Raw genomic sequence first — 16,385 nt, 5'->3', positions numbered from 1 at the left:
ACATTTTTTTGGTTCTCCTTTAGCAGGGAGCTGATCTGCCTTTCATGCTTCTCTTTCATCCCTCTCATTTCTCTTCCCAGTTTTTCCTCCACCTCTCTAACTTGATTTTCAAAATTCTTTTTGAGCTCTTCCATGGCCTGAGCCCATTGGGTGGGCTGGGACACAGAATCCTTGATTTCTGGTGTCTTTGCCTGATGGTAAGCATTGTTCTTCCTCGTCAGAAAGGAATGGAGGAGGTGTCTTTTCTCCGAGAAAGTACCCTTCAATAGTCTTATTTCTTTTCCCTTTTCTGGGCATTCTCCCCAGCCAGTGGCTTGATCTCTGAATATTCTCACACCCACCACGCCTCCTGGTCCTCCCAGCCAGCATTTGGGGACTGAGATTCAAATGCTGCTTCCCGCCTTAGGGCTTTTGGTGGGGGGCAGGGCTGCTATTCAGTGTGAGAATTAAGTTCAGATGGTCAGGTCGGGGCAGGGCCGCCTCTCAGGCCCAGTTCCCTCAGGGGGTTTATGCACAGACCTTCCACAATGGATCCAGGCTCTGCCCACTTGGGGAGCCCCTGTCTGCAGCTGCCTCTCAGCTTCTATCTCCCGGGGGGGCCCGAGCCATGGGGGCACCCCACTCCCCTCTCGACCCGCTAAAGAGACTCTTCCACCGACCATCATCACCTGTGGGTGGGGGGGCTTGTGCCACTGCTGGAGATCCCGTCCCTAAAGCCTGCTCAGATCTGTACCTCTCAGAGCCGCAGCTGCCGCAGGTCTGGGCTGGGCTCCGCGTCTGCAGCGCGACGGACCTTTTGTGAGAGGTTTGCAGGTCCCTCTGTGGGTGGAGGGACCCTCGTGGCCGCAGAATATCTCGTCCCCATAGCCCGTTCGGATCTCCTCCTCATGGTGTTGCGGCCGCTGCAGGGCTGCACTCAGCTCCCAGTCCCGGCGCCCAGTCCACAGCGCGAAGGACCCCCCGCGAGAGTTTGGCAGGTCTCTCTGGAACAGAAATCTCCCTCGCTCCAATATTCCGTGGCGTCTGGGTGCAGAATTCACCGTGGGTTGGTCCCCTCTAGCCATTCTGTGGGTTGTGGGTTCGGAGCTATGTGTATGTGTGTCTTTCTACTCTGCCATCTTGGCTCTGCCCCCCTGACACTGAGTCTTTTGAATTATTAAGCAATACATGCCAATTGCCCAAAAACTTGAGATCACAATTCTTCTTTTGCTTAGAAATGAACTTTATATGCAGGGGGAGACAAGCTTTTATACATTCCAAACAATTAATCAAATAAGACAATCTGCAGACCCACATTCTGGGGCCATATCCCACTTAAACCTTCCAACATCAAGGAAAAAACTTCCATTCTAGTCCTGAAAACTGTCTCTCACTGTACAACTTCTAAGTCAGAAAGACACTGTCTGTCAAATCAACATGTCAACAAGCACGTATTAAGGAACTTCTATGACGATGTACTAAGATCTAACAACACAAAGAAAGGTAAATAACAGTTTCTACTCTCAAGGGATTCATGATATAATGGGTTACAAGAATAATAGAAGCAGCCACTCACACATCTATAAAGAGCTTTAGCATCCTAAAGAAGTCAGTAGCTGGCCCAGGGTATAGAGTGATGGACATAGAAACAAGAATTCCAGAATATAAGTCCTGTGTCTCTTACTGTCTGATCCCGGGCACCTTATTGGGTCTCTTAGTCATGGTTTTCTCATCTGTAAAATGAGGATGATAACAACAACCACCTCACAGTATGGTTGCAGTATAAAATGAGATATTAAAAGCAGTGCTTTGTAAAATGTGAAGTACTATATAATGATTGCTATTCTTATTTTTCTTACTATTTTTGTTAAGATTTATCTTAATATTTACCTGGAGGAGTGAAGCTAAAATTGGAAAATAGAGACAGAAACTCACCTGAACTCTTCTAAAATTACCCTCCAAATAAGTTTAAAATGCTGCCTCAAGAGTGGAAGAGCCAAGGAAAGGTCAAGGAGAAACAACTTTCCAGCACAAGGCAACTTAGGAGGTAAACAGAAAAGTTCTGTCTGAATGGTGGTTGGGCTAGTAGAACACAGCTCAAGCTAGGCTTCATTAATGCCAGCAGAAGACCTGGTAGGCCACTGTATCAGGAGCATTCTGTACTGTTTGTAGACAGTAAGAAAGTGGCTCAACTGATTAGAAAGAGAGTATAGGATCTTTTTGTATACACAAACTTTATGGGGGAAAATCCATTAAGGCAAATGTAGAAAAAAACCACGTGAAGCAGTATTAAAAAACAAAAACAACTTTTTTTTAAATGAAGAAATGATTCAATTCCAAAATGTAGACACACAAATAATTTAGTCACTTCAAAATATAACATGTTATCAGTAGATTCCAACACACCCACATGCGCAAAACCATACTTAACAGCAATACAAAACCAAAAACAACATAATAGTAGTTTTGTTACTCTACAAATCATTATTGTTAAATCTTTAGTGTCTCCATATCCTTTGTTTCAAATTGTATCAGACTATAGTAGTCATAATTAAAAAGTCTAACAATTAGTACCCTTTAAAAAAGGAAAAAAACAAAACAACATTAACAGGGAACATTTGCTGGCACTAGGTTCAGGATTCTGCTTCATTGTTTATGTGCAGTTCAGCGTCTCAATTATGGGATGAAGAGGAGCACTAACATTTATGGTTACAGGACAGTAGGGTCTCTGGTCACAGTTCTATCACCAAAAGGAATAGTAGCCTTTGAAAAAAGGGCCATGGTTGCAATTTCAAAGTAAAAAAGAGTGTCTGTGATCACTCAGAAGGGAGTATAGGCCCTGGTCTCAGCTTCAAGACAGAAAGGACCATTAGCATGTATTCCTGTATGTGAGCAGGGGACCTGGCAACAGTTTCAAAGTCAAGAGGAGCACTAATACTGGAGGATACAGGGGAAGAAGCTCCCTTCTGTAGTAAATATCAGTGAACAGGCCAGAAGAGCAATGACTACAACCTTCCTTAGATCATACCTCTTGAAAATCACCAAAAACTTAGAGACCACCAGAACTAGCTTTGAAATCAACAGCACATTGCGTCACATGAAGAGGTGCAAAGACCTATTAGAGTAGAGGGAGAAAAAGGAGAGTTATGAGTATTGTTTGAACCTTACTCTTATCAGATTTGACTCAAAGAGGGAATATCATACTGAGTTAGGTATAGAAATCTAATTTATCCTGTAGGACATAGGAGAAGAAAGTGGAAAGAAAAGGGAAAGAGTGGATATAGAGACAAGAGGACAGACTGAGGGAGCAAGTGGTCAAAAGCAAAACACTAGTGAAAAGAGAAAAGGATAAAAAGAGAGAAAAGTATAAATGAGGGAGGGGAAAAATAAAATTGACAGAAAGACAGAGACATTAATCGCAACTATGAGTGTGAATGGGATGAACTCTTCCATAAAAAGGAAACAGTAGAGTGGACCAAAAGACATAGTCCTACAATATGTTGTTTACAAGAAACACATTTAAAGAAGAGGGATGGGGGGATGGAGCCAAGATGGTGGAGTAGACAGATGCACATACTCTAGCTCTGAACCCACAGCCCATAAAGAAGAGGGATGCACATAGAAGAAAGGTAAAAGACTGAAGTAGAACATATTATGCTTCAGTGAAGTGAAAAATAAAAGCTGGGATAGCAATCCTGATCTCAGACAAAGCAGAAACAAAAATAGATCTAAATAGAAGTGATAAATAAGGAAACTACAACCTGCTAAAAGGTAGCATAGAAAATGAAGTAATATCATTGCTAAGCATAAATGCACCAAGTCATACAGCATGTAAATTCGTAGGGGAGAAGTTGAATAAGAAGAAATAGATAACAAGACAGTATTAGTGGGGATACACAACCTCCTTCTCTCATAGCCAGAAAAATCTATATACCAAATAAAGAAGAAAAAAATTAAGTAGGTGCATAGAATTTTAGAAAAGTTAGATTTGGTACATGTCTGGAGAAAACTGAATATGAATGGAAAGGAATGTACTTTTTCTAGTGATACATGGCATCTATGCAAAAATTGACCATGTATTAGGGCATAAAAGCCTCACAATGCAATGCAGAAAGCCAGAAATATTAAATGGGATGCAGAAAAAGTGGTTCTTAGGTGGAATTGTATATCTTTAAATGCTTAAAGGAATAACATAGAGAGAGATCAATGAATTGAGCTGGCAACTAAAAAAAGTTAGAAAAAGAACAAATTTAAAATCCCCAATTAAATACCAAATTAGAAAATCCAAAAATCAAAGAAAAAGATTAGTAATATTGAAATGAATAAAATTGTCGAACTAATAAATAAAACCGAGGTAATTTTATGAAAAAAAGCAATATAATAGATAAATCTAAGTTTAATTTGACTAAAAAAAGAAGAAAACTAAATTATCAGTATCAAAAATGCAAAAGGCTGAATTCACCAACAATGAAGAGGAAATTAAAGCAACAATTAGGGTTTATTTTGCCAAACTGTGTGCCAATAAATTTGAAAATCTTAATGAAGTGGATCAATATTTACAAAAACATAAATTTCCCAGATTAAGAGAAGAGAAAATAAAGTACTTAACGCCATTTCAGTAAAAGAAATTGAACAAACCTTCAATGAATTCCCTAAGAAAAAAATCTCCAGGGCCAGATGGATTTATAAGTCAATTCTGTGAAACATTTAAACAACAATTAATTGCAGTAATATATAGCTTATTTGGGAAAATAGGTGGAGTTTTACTAAATTATTTTTTTATGATACAAACATGATAATATTTGAACTGAGAAAAGCCAAAAACAGAGAAAGAAAATTATAGACCAATTTCTCCAATGAATATAGATGTAAAATTTTTAAATAAAATATTAACAAAGAATCATGAGGATAATACACTATGACCTCATGTGATGTATACTAAGGATGTAGTACTGGTTCAATATTAAGAAAACCATCAGCATGATTGACCATATCAGCAACAAAATGAGCAGAAATTATATGATTTTCTCAATAGATACAGAAAAAGCATTTTGCAAAACACATTTCCTATTAAAAGTCCCAGAGAGCAAAGGAATAAATGGAGTCTTCCTTAAAGTCATAAGCAGCATCTAGATAAACCCATCAGCTAGCATTGTATGTAATGGGGTTAAGAGATAAGGATAAGATTGGGGAGAGGGGGGAACAAGGATATCCATTATCATTACTGCTATTCTATATTGTGAGGTGGCTAGGTGGTGCAGTGGATAAAGCACCAGTGCAGGAGTCAGGAGTACCTGAGTTCAAATCTCATCTCAGACACTTGACATTCACTAACTGTGTGACCTTGGGCCAGTCACTTAATCCCAATTGCCTCCTCCTGGTTCATCTTCAGTCATCCTGATGAATATCTGGTCACTGGATTCAGATGGCTCTGGAGGATAAGTGAGGCTGTTGACCTGCACAGCCCTCCCTCTCTCAAAAACAAAGTCAAATGCAAATCATGTCATTATTTCTCTGGTAGCATGTTCTTCTTTGGCAACGAAGGATGAACACATTTTATATTGTACTAGTTGTGTTAGATTTAACAATGAGAGAATAAAAAGAAATTGAATGAATTAGAATAGGCAAAGAAGAACCAAAGCTATTACCCTTTGCAGATGATATGATGGTACACTTAGAGCATCCTAGGGAATCAGCTAGAAAAAACTACTTGAAATAATTGGCAATTTTAGCAAAGCTGCAGTAAAATAAACTTACATAGATCATTGGCATTACTATATATTACTAAGAAACTCAAACATCAAGTGATAGCAAGAGAAATTCCATTTAAAGTTACTGTAATGGTAGCAGCCAAGATGGTGGAGTAAAGACAAGGACTACCTTGAGATGTTCCCTAAACCTCTTCAAGTACCTGTTGAAAAATACTCTAAATAAATTCTAGAGAAGCAGAACCAAGAGAAAAGATATAATGAAAGAAATTTTCAGCCCAAGATAATCTGGAAGTTTGGAAGAAAGTTCTGTGGTACAAGACTGGGAAAGGAACTCAGTGCAGTGCAAACAATGTCAGCACAGACCAGGCCCCCAAGAACCGAGAACAGGCCTCAGGGGACTGAATCACTAGAAGCTGTAGTGGTTTTCCGACTTCTCAACCCACAAATGTCAAAGGCAATTTAGATCAGTAGGAAAAGTCTGTTGGGCCTGGGTGAGAGATCAATACAGTCTAGTCCTGGCCCAAGGACAGCCATTGGATGGGGGTAGTGCTTGCATCCACAGTTCTCAGCCCACAGAGAGTAAAGTGATTGAACAACTGATCAGAAGGTTATTCCAGGGATCTTTTTGCTGGCACCGAATCAGGACTCTGTTGTTTTTCCCACACCTGGATTTGCATGGCAGTATTGGGTGGCAGTCCTGGGACAAGGGGGGGGGGGGGCATCAATGGCATAGCAGAGCTTGTGGCAGCACATAGTTCCAGGGCAGAAAAGAGTGTTTCTAATCACTCACAGACCAAAGCACAGGCCAAGAGAAGAGAAAAAACTTCTCCTTAGATCATACCACTTTGGAAGAAGTAAAAACTTACAGATTCTTAGAAGTATCTCTGAAAACAACTGCACAGAACCCCTGAAGCTTCAGGCAATACACCCTCCACAATGGAAGCAGAGCCTTTTCTTAACAAAAAATTAAAAAATCAAGAAATTAGCTGGGAAAGTTAGCAATGGACAAAACTTCAGACTATAGAAATTTACTTTGGTAGCAAGGAAGATCAAAACATACACTCAGAAGAAGACAACAAAGTCAAATCTCCTACCTCCCAAGCCTCCAAGAAAAGAAAAATGAAATTGACTTTAGACCATGGAAGAATTCAAAAAGTATTTTGAAAAGTGAATAAGAGAGGTGGAGAGAAAATTGGGAAGAAAAATGAGGTTGATGCAAGAAAATCATGAATAAAAGTCAACAGCTTGCTAAAGGAGTAAAAAAAAAATATTGAAGAAAACAGTTTGAAAAACAGACTAAATCAGATGCCAAAATTGGTGGTCCAAAAAGCAGTGAGGAGAAGAATGCCTTAAAAAGTGAAATTATCCAAATGGAAAAAGAGGTCCAAAAGCTCACTGAAGAAAATAATTCCTTCAAAATTGTAATGGAGTAAATGGAAGCTAAGGAGTCTATGAGAAATCAAGGAATTTTAAAATAAAACCAAAAGATTGAAAAAAAAAGAAGTCAATGTGAAATACCTCATTGGAAAAACAAGTGACTTAGAAAATATATCTGGGAGAGGTAACTTACAAATTATTAGAAAACCTGAGAAACATGACCTTAAAAAGAACCTAACATCAGTTTTTTAAGGAATTGTCATGGAAAATTATCTGCATCATCTGGAAAATTAAAGCATTCACCAATCACCTCTTGAAATAGGAATGAAAACTTCCAGGAATATTACAGCCAAATTCCAGAGTTCCTAGGTTAAGGAAAAATATTACAAATACCCAGAGAAAAGCAATTCAAGTATTGTGGAGCCACAGTCAGGATAACACAAGATTTAGCAGCTTCTACATTAAAGAATAACAGGGATTGGAATATATCATTCCAGAGGTCAAAAGAGCTAGAATTAAAAGTAAGAATCACCTACCTAGAAAAACTGAGTGTAATAAATGGGTTGTGGGTAATAAACATTGATCAACATAGAGAATGTTAATACATTCTTGAAAATATGAGAACTAAAGAGAAAAAAAGTAACTTTCAAATAGAAGATTCAAGAGAAGCAAGAGAAGAGAATTAAGAAAGAAAAACATAAGGGACTTCTTTTAAATTGTATTTATTTATTTATTTTTAGATTTAGACATTCATTTCCACAAAATTTTGAGTTTGAATTTTTCTCCCCATCTCTCCTCTCCTCCACCCCATAATACCCTGCATTTGATTTCCCCTTCCCTCAATGTGCCCTCCCTTCTATCACACCCCTCCTGTCCCTTATCCCCATCTTCTCTCTTTTCTTGTAGAGTAAGATAAATTTCTATACCCCATTATCTGTGTTTCTTATTTCCCAGTTATAGGCAATAATAATTCTCAACATTCATTTCTAATACTTTGAATTACAACTTCTCTCCCTCCCTCCATCCCTACCCATCCCTACTGAAAAGGCAAGTAATTCAGTACAGGCTATATATGTGTCATTTTGCAAAAGACTTACCCCAGGGGCTTTGGGTGAGGGCGGTGCCACCACTGAGGGCTGAGGTTCAGATCAGCCGCTCGATTTCCCCAGAGGCTCCAAGCTGAGCTGCCTGGACAATGGACCCTGGCTGATTCCATGTAGCAGCCTGTGCCATCTGCTGCTGCCACCTGCTGCTTCCGCCACCTGGAGCCAGTGCTAGGGGAATCCTCTCTCCCAGCTGGAAAAGCCCTCTCACACTGACCTTTGGAGCTTTCTTTGTTACTTGTGGTTTGAGGGATATGGGACCCTCCCTCCTGGGAATTGCCACCTGGAGGTCTGTTCAGGTCCTGTTCCTCCCAGTGCCATGCAGCCAGGGCTGGGCTCTGCTTTGCTCAGCATCCCATGAGATAGACCTTTTCTTTGGCCTTCCAGGTTACCTTTGGTTGGAAACCTCTTTCACTGTGTTGTTCTGTGGCTTCTGCTGCTCTAGAATTTGTTGAGAGTCATTTTTTTACAGATATTCCGTGGGCTGTGAGGTAAGCGCTAGAGTATATGCGTCTTTCCACTCCACCATCTTGGCTCCACCCCCCTGGACTTCTTAAGTCTACCGGTTTACATTCCTACATGGAAAGATGATATTTGTAATTGATGAGAACTTTCTTATTATTAGGGAAGCTGGAGGGAATAGACAAAGGGCACAAGGTGAGTTGAATATGAAGGGACAATATCTAAAAAATAAAATTAAGAGATTAGAGAGAGGAAGAAGGAGAAAGGGAAAGATAGAATGGGGTAAATTATCTTACATAAAAGAGGTAATAAAAAGTTTTTACAGTGGAGGGGAAGAGGGGGGAGGTAAGAGGGAATGAGCGAACCTTACTCTCATCAGATTTGTCTTAAGGAGAGAATAACATATATACTCCATTGGGTATGGAAATCTATCTTACCCTACAGAAAAGTATTGGTAGAGGGGAAAGAAGGAGGATATAAGAGAGAGTAGAATGGAAAGGGGCAATCAGAAGCGAAAACTTTTGAGGAGGGACAGGGTCAAAGGAGAGAACAGAACAAATAGAGGGTGGGATAGGATGCAGGGAAATATAGTTCATCTTTCACAACATGGTTATTATGGAAGTGTTCTTCATGACTCTACATATATAACCTGTATGGAATTGCTTGCCTTCTCAATGAGGTTGGGTGGGAAGGGAGGAAGGGAGAGAAATTGGAACACTAATTTTTAAAAAATGGCAATCAAAAATTGTTTATACATGGAACTGGGAAATAAATATGCAGCTTATGGGGTGTAGAAAACCATCTTGCCCTACAGGAAAATAGAAAAGGGAAATAGAAGAGAGGGCAGTTTAGGGGAAGGGATAATAACAATGCAGAAAGTTATGGGGTGGGGGAGGAGACAGATGGGGAGAAATTTGTAACTCAAAATCTTGTGCTGAATGTTGAAAACTAAAACTAAATAAATTTTAAAAATAAAGTTACTGTAAATATTATAAAATATTTGGGCATTTGACTGCCAATATGAACCCAGCAAAATTACACACAAATAAAGTCAGATTTAAATATTTGGGAAAAATATCACTTTCCCACTTGTAGGGAGAGCTAATATAATAAGAATGACAATTCTACTTAAATTAATTTACTGCCAATCAAACTGCCAAAAATATTTTATAGAACTAAGAAAAATAATAACAATCCATCTAGAAGAAAAGATGGTCCAGAATATCAAGGGAATTAATGAACAGATATGCAAGGAAAGGTAACCCAGCTATCCCAAATTTTGAGCTGTATTATGAAGCAGAAGTCTTTAAAATTACTTGGTCCTAACTAAGAAATATTGGTGAATCTGTGGACCCAAGACAGAGTAGTCAATGACTATTCAAATCTTGTTTTGTTTGTCCTTCATTCTCATAGAGGATCATGACATCAGGGGGATGATGGCATGACTTGCAGTTGACTTTGATTTGAATATGGGATGGACAAGCAAGGCCACCAGCCTCACTTTCTCTTCTAAAGCCATCGCAGTCTATTGACCAGATATTCCTCAGAATGACTAGAGATGGCCAAGGATGAAATGGGGGAAGGTGGTTTAGCCATAGCAGCTTTAAAATTGTATTATAAAGTAAAAATCATCAAAACTACTTGTACTGGCTAAAAAAAGAGTGTTGATCAATGGAATAGATTAAGTACACAAGACACATTAGTCAATTTCTGTAGTAATCTACTATTTGATAATCCCAAAGAACAAGCTTCTGGGAAAAGAACTCACTATTTAATAAAAACTGCAGGGGACATTGGAAAATATTAGAGTAGCAGAATACTAGAATAGCAGAAACTAGTCGTAGACTGACATCTTTGGTACATGCTGGTCTTTTTTTTTTTTTTTACTTGTTCCTTATCTCTTTTTGGATACAGACCTAGTAGTAGTATTGCTAGGTCAAAGGGGATGTGTGTTTTTATAACCCTTTGGGCATAAATCCGAATTGCTGTACAGAATAATCAAATCAGTTTGTAACTCTACCAACAGTGCATTAATGTCTCATTTTTCCAACATCCTCTCCAACATTTGTCATTTCCCTTTCCTGTCTCATTAGCCGACCCAATATATATATGAGGCTGTACCTCAGAATTATTCTAATTTTCATTTCTTTAATTGATAGTGAGTTAGAGTATTTTTGTTTCACTATGTCTTTTTTGGGTTCTACTGCTTTAAAATTTGTTTAGAGTCATTTTTAAAAACAGTTGGAGGGCTTTGGGGGAGAGTTCAGGCGAATTTGAGCCTTTATTCTGCCATCTTGACTCTGTCTCTGCCCCAACTCCATATTTTTTTAAATAAAAATTCTATCTAAATTAATTTACTTATCCAGTTCCCTACCAACCAAACTACCAAAATGATTTTATAATTATTTAAATTTTAAAATTTACCTGGGGGACCAAATGTGAAAAAAAAACATTGAAAAATGTATAAAGGAAGAAAGAATTGGAGGGAATGAATTTGAAATTCATTTTTCTTTAAAAATGAGCATTAATTTTCAATATATTTCAGAAATATTTATGAAATATTTTGAAAATCAAAGTAAAAATTAAATATTTATATGCATTATAATATATCATATTGCTTTAGAAATGCTTTACATTCAAATCTGCTTATTGCTTGATTGATTATCTCATTTGATCTTCACAACTCTGTCACACACATATAATCTTAAATTTTCCAAGTCAAGAAACTGAGAACAGAGAAAGTTTAACTCTTGCCCTAGACCATTCAACATTTGAGAAAGTTTTTTAATTTTCTCCTTTTCCATGCATGGAAAACTGAATGAGTAAATGAATAAAAGTGCATGTACTAAGTGACAGAAAATGTACTAATCCCAGAGGAAACAAATACAAAAGAAGTGATAATCTTTTCTTTAAGGGAACTTTCATTCTAATGAGAAAAGCAACACACCTAGAACAGTGATGATCAGGTTGGAGTAGTCTCATGTGCAAAGTTATAGGAGTAGTAGACATAATCTATCTGTCTATCTATCTATCTGTCTGTCTGTATGTATGTATGTATGTATGCACACACATAGATATAATCCCTCTAAAACAATGACACAGTTGATTTGATTGTTGTTCAGAGGCAGGTAGATGGTTAAATGGATAGAATACTGGGCCTTCAGTGAGGAAAACCTGAATTCAGATCAAGCCTCAGATACCAGCTGTGTGACCCTGAAAAAGTCACACTTTGTAGCTATATCTTAGTGTCAATTAAAGTCTCACTTTCTACAAGAATTCTTTCTTGATCATCCTGAAGGATACCTTCTCTCTGTTGAATATCTGCAAATTATCTTGTATCTAACTTATTTGTGAATAGATGTTCCCATGTTGTCTCTCTCATTAGATTGTAAACTCCTTGAGAGCAGATTTTTACCTCTCTTTGTATCTGCAGTAGTATGTCCTTAATAAATATTTGTTGACTTGACTAATTTCTTCAACCATAAAATGACAATAAAAATGATTTTTATGTGGAGATAGAACAAATAGTAATTTTAAGACAACAAATAAAAAAAAGTTCATATTTGTTCTGGATGAGGGATATTATGAATATAGGGAGTTTTCTCTGAGGTCATCCACCCCACCCATCAGCAACTCTTCTGAAAATTATTCCTGGACAAGTGTGTGACCCTTTGAGGGGCTAAATAACTGACTTGTTATAACAAACTGTGGATAGGGATTGAAAACAGATATTCTTTGTTCCAAGAATAGCCCTATATTGATTACATCATACTTTCTCACGAATGCAAAACTATTGTGAAACATATCTACCACCATCCAAATGCAATCACTGCTATTATAGGTTCCGAAACTATGACAGAGAAAAATCTTGGCAGCTCATGATATTCTTGTCACTAAACATGAATAAATGAAGCATATATGATTTTATCAAATGAAGAAGTCCCAGCTTCAGTGTTCCTCAGTCAAAACAGATTGCAAACCTAGATAACTCCTATGGAGTTTCTTAAGACAAGATCTTAAGAGGTCAGAAATTCATAGATTTAGAACCTGAAGGAATGGTAGAGATGCTTTCATTTATCTCCTTTATTTTATAAATGGGGAAAAGGCCAAAACAGATTAATTGACTGTTGGCCAAAGTCATACTGCAAACATTCTGTGAAGTTGAATTTAAACCTAGATGTTTCGAACTCCAAATATAGCACTCTCTCTCTGCTTTATTAGGCTATCTCTTATCTACTTTCCCCAGTGAGGCAGCCTAAAAGAATAGTTCACCAGATGAATGCTTTCTCTATTTGTTCATCAGGTATCTTGCCATAGCCCACTGAGACATTTCCCTGCTTGTCCACTAATAGGCTTTTGATGAGACCATTTCACTCCTATTCAGGGATGTATTATAAATTTTAATTTGTTCTGTTTATTTAATGAAATTCATTCAGACTAATCCTCATTTTCTAGTAACTGTTAAAAAATTTCATTTAATTAAAATTAATGACCTTCATGCCTACCAAGATTTGTGAGTTCAGAGGATGAGATCTGACACTTAGCACAGGAAGGAAACTTGGCACAAATGCAAGAAATCAAGACCATTCTGTGTGAGAGATTATCATTTTATTTTCAGATTCCAACTTCTGCAGGTAAAAGAAGGACAGAGAAGTCACAGTTTGCTAATATGATAGGAAGTAACTTGCAGTGAGTAGCATTGGTTTTATTTGGGGCTTCCAATTAATTTGTGATTTTTAAAATGTGTATATATCTGGATCTATAGCTATATGTGTGTAAGTATGTGAGTGTGTGTAGGCAAATAGATAGAAAGATAGATAGACAGATAGATAGATAGATAGATAGATAGATAGATAGATAGATAGATAGATAGATAGTCACACAATACAACAAAGCTCAAGATATTAAAAGGCAAATTAAATTAAAATTCCATACGTAAGAGTATGAGATGAAACAAATAGCAAAATACATTTGGCTCTGTTCTCTTATTGATTATTTTCTCCATACAAAGCCTACACTTCATCCTTTTCGCTGATGAATAATTTATTAGTGAAGCAAGAGTAAAATCCCCTCCAATGCTGAACTGCTGAAATTACTTTCCCTCAAAGTTAATGGATGCAGTAAGATATCAAGAAAAAATTCCCACGATTCAAGGACAAATCCATTTCAGATCACATTTTAATCTAAAAATCAAATTTCACTTTACAAATATTGTAAAATTTAAAAGACAAACAGATGAGGAACACTACCACCTCCTGCAAACAAAACAAAAAAATCAGATGATCAACTAGAAAAATTGGGTCATGTTCAAGTCCTGGATTATATCCAAATTCTCTTACTTTCTATACAGGAAAGCTTTCTTTTGGGATATTATAGGATCATTAAAAATGAAATAAAAGCACCCCATGTAACAACTCATCAAGCAAGTTTTCCTAGAAACTTTGTTCAATTGTCCTCCAGGTAATTTTCAATATTAGAAGAAAATTCCATTATCATTTGGTGGGGAGGAGGAAGAGAACATTTAGATTCTGTCTGTTGAATCAACATTAAACCTGTTAAGCCATGAAATACTTGCACTAAGTGACCTGTCTCAGGGAATAATCTAGGTTGAGAAGTGTGATTTATTGCTTTGGAAAAAGGGGTGTTGCTGTTGATGGGCAACAACTGTATTCCCTGCATCACCCTGTCAAGGGTCACCTTGTTTTGCTGGAGCAGTGATTGCTGGTGAGGACAGAGTATATCTCATGTCAAGGGTAAGATATTGAAACAAGTGACATTTTATTAATGACTGCTGTTCCCCGCCCCACCTACATACACACTCATAAAACCCAATATGTGAATATATTTTTTCATTGACAAGGTGGGGAATATTTAAGTGCAAATGCTGCCAACGTCAAGGAAGTTCTACTGTTTGGCCTGCCTGGTTGCAAACAATATCTTGGCATGTGTTTTGAACTCCAACTCATCAGGTTTTTACAACTGTTCTTTCCAAAAAGCCCCCAGAGAAGCAGAGAATAATTAAATTACACCAAGCTCCCAAACCACATATTGGCAAAATGAGAGAGGGAAAAAAGGCAGAAGAATTGATTCCAGATTGGTATATACTTTTAATTCTACCCAAGTAGACCTTGTAGTACTTGGATGCCCAATTTTGGTTATACCTGGTGTCCAAAATGTATATAAGAGTTTATACTAGTATAACAGATACATAATTGAGTGTAATTTTCCACAGAATTTAAACATGAGAAAAGTCTATGTGTTATTACATAAAGAGCACCATGGAAAGCTTTAGATTCAAAGGATCTGAGATCAAATTCTAAATTAGTCTATAAGACTTGTGTTGCTGTGTTCATCCTTCGTTGCTGAAGAAGATCATGCCAACAGAGAAATAATGACATGAATTGCATTTGATTTTGTTTTGAGTGAGAGAGGGCTGTGAAGGTTAACAGCCTCACTTCTCCTCCAGAACCATCTGAATCCAGTGACCAGATATTCATCAGGATGACTGAAGATGACCCAGGGTGAGGCAATTGGGGTTAAGTGACTTGCCCAAGGTCACACAGTTAGTGAGTGTAAAGTGTCTGAGGTGAGATTTGCACTCAGGTCCTCCTGACTCCTGCACTGGTGCTCTATCCACTGCACCACCTAGCTGCCCCTATAAGACTTGTAAGACCTTGGAAAAGCTAGTTTGTCTCTACAGGCTCCAATTTGACCATGTCAGTTATGCCTGACTCTTAATGACCTCATTTGGAGCCTCCTCCCCATAAAAAAAGGCTCAGAAAACAATGCAAGTTATGCCAGGGAATGAAAACTCACAAACCTGATTCTAGTATCCAGACTAGATTTGGAGATTTGCATCTAGATTTGGAGTCAAATGTTTTGAGTTTGAAGCTTCACTTACTGCCTTGTGACCTTAGGTTGGTCTCAGTTTCCTCCATAGGTCTCAGGATTTTTTTATCCAGTGCTTCCCTAGGGTGTCCAGGAAAAATAGAAAGTTTCCTTTTTGGTATTAAAAACCCTTCACTGTTCTCTCCTGAGTTACATTTTATTACTTCCATTTATGCATTCTATATGTCACAGTGGATAGAGTGCCAGAGTAGGAGTCAGGAAGACTCATCTTTCTGCATTCAAATCTGGTGTCTGACATTTATTAGCCTTGCAACTAAGGGCAAGTAACTTAACCCTATTGCTTCAGCTTTCTTCATCTGTAAAATGATCAGGAGAAGGAAATGATAAATTCTAATATCTTTGCCAAGAAATCCCAAATGAAGTCATAAAAAGCTGAACAGGGCTGAAAAAGAACTGAAAAAATAAAAGAAAAAGTTAACGGAAGAAAGGAATGAAAGTGTTAAAAAAAGTTATTAGTACATTCCCTAGTACAAGAGAACTCTAAAAAGACCTTGGTTCCCCCGAATGTGGGGAGGATACTGCCTGTTCAAAGTGGCTTAGTTGCTAGTGCTTGTGTACATTGTTCTACTTCACATCTCTGGCTCTTACCACAGGTTTTCCCCATACCATACCTGGAATACACTGTCTCCTCACATCGGTCTTTCAAAATCCCTGGGTTTTCTGAATATTCCATCCTTAATGGAACTCTGCTGCTCCAAAACAAAAAGAAAAACAAATCCATGAGCGTGTAAGCCTGAAAAGCTGCTGCAATTTTTTGGGTGGTGTGCTGTGTGTCAGATTTCACAGGTCTGTCTTCCTTATTTTTTTCTCTTCTTAAAAAAAATCTTATTTTAACATTTTCTTC

The sequence above is a fragment of the Notamacropus eugenii genome, chromosome 1, assembly GCF_028372415.1.
Source record: "Notamacropus eugenii isolate mMacEug1 chromosome 1, mMacEug1.pri_v2, whole genome shotgun sequence".
Classification (NCBI taxonomy): domain Eukaryota; kingdom Metazoa; phylum Chordata; class Mammalia; order Diprotodontia; family Macropodidae; genus Notamacropus; species Notamacropus eugenii.
The sequence above is the reverse complement of the archived record's forward strand: the minus strand, read 5'-3'. Positions refer to the sequence as shown.